The following is a 683-nucleotide window of genomic DNA, read 5'->3' as shown; positions in this document are numbered from 1 at the left end:
TAGGGAGGGGTGGGGGGGGGGAGAGAAAGACGGAAAGAAGAAGAGGGTGCAGGGGAGGGGACGCGCGAGACGGATGCGAGACGGTCGAGAGAGAGTGCTGCGGGGTTGGAAACGCGAGAGACGGGAAAAGCGGCGAAAGAGAGAAGAGTGTGTGAGAGAGGATGGTGTGTCAAGACATAGCGTAGAGAGACGGAGCGCGGGCACTCTGCAACGAGGCAGAAACGGCAGTTCGCGGTGCGTTACTAGCAGCCTCGCGCCGAGTAGAGAAGCCAGAAGCACCGCGGTGAAAACGCGATTCCCTAACTAACACACACGGAGACGGATCGGGGACTGCTTTGGAGCAGTTTACTATAGGATGGGACACGGATGGTGATGGCGGCCGTGTAGCCGTAGCAGCCACCGCCCCCATACTCGTTCTCTTTCTCTCTACCTCTATCCCCGTCCCGCTCGCGCGCGCGCACCCTCTCCCCCCTCCAACGGCCGAGCCGACCCACCCCTCTCCTACACCGGGAGATCGGGTCTCTCTCTCTCTCTCTCTCTCGCCCCTCCGGCGATATAAACGACGATGGACACGCTGGAATATCCCTCCACTCTCTTCGCTTTCCTACACACGTTCCCTCGTGGGCTACCGGCCGACGAGATCTCTCCCTTGCATCCTCCGCCTACGGTGTGCCGCCGCCGCC

The sequence above is a fragment of the Cyphomyrmex costatus genome, unplaced genomic scaffold (genome assembly GCF_001594065.2).
Source record: "Cyphomyrmex costatus isolate MS0001 unplaced genomic scaffold, Ccosl1.0 scaffold16, whole genome shotgun sequence".
Classification (NCBI taxonomy): domain Eukaryota; kingdom Metazoa; phylum Arthropoda; class Insecta; order Hymenoptera; family Formicidae; genus Cyphomyrmex; species Cyphomyrmex costatus.
This window is presented reverse-complemented; position numbering follows the sequence as displayed.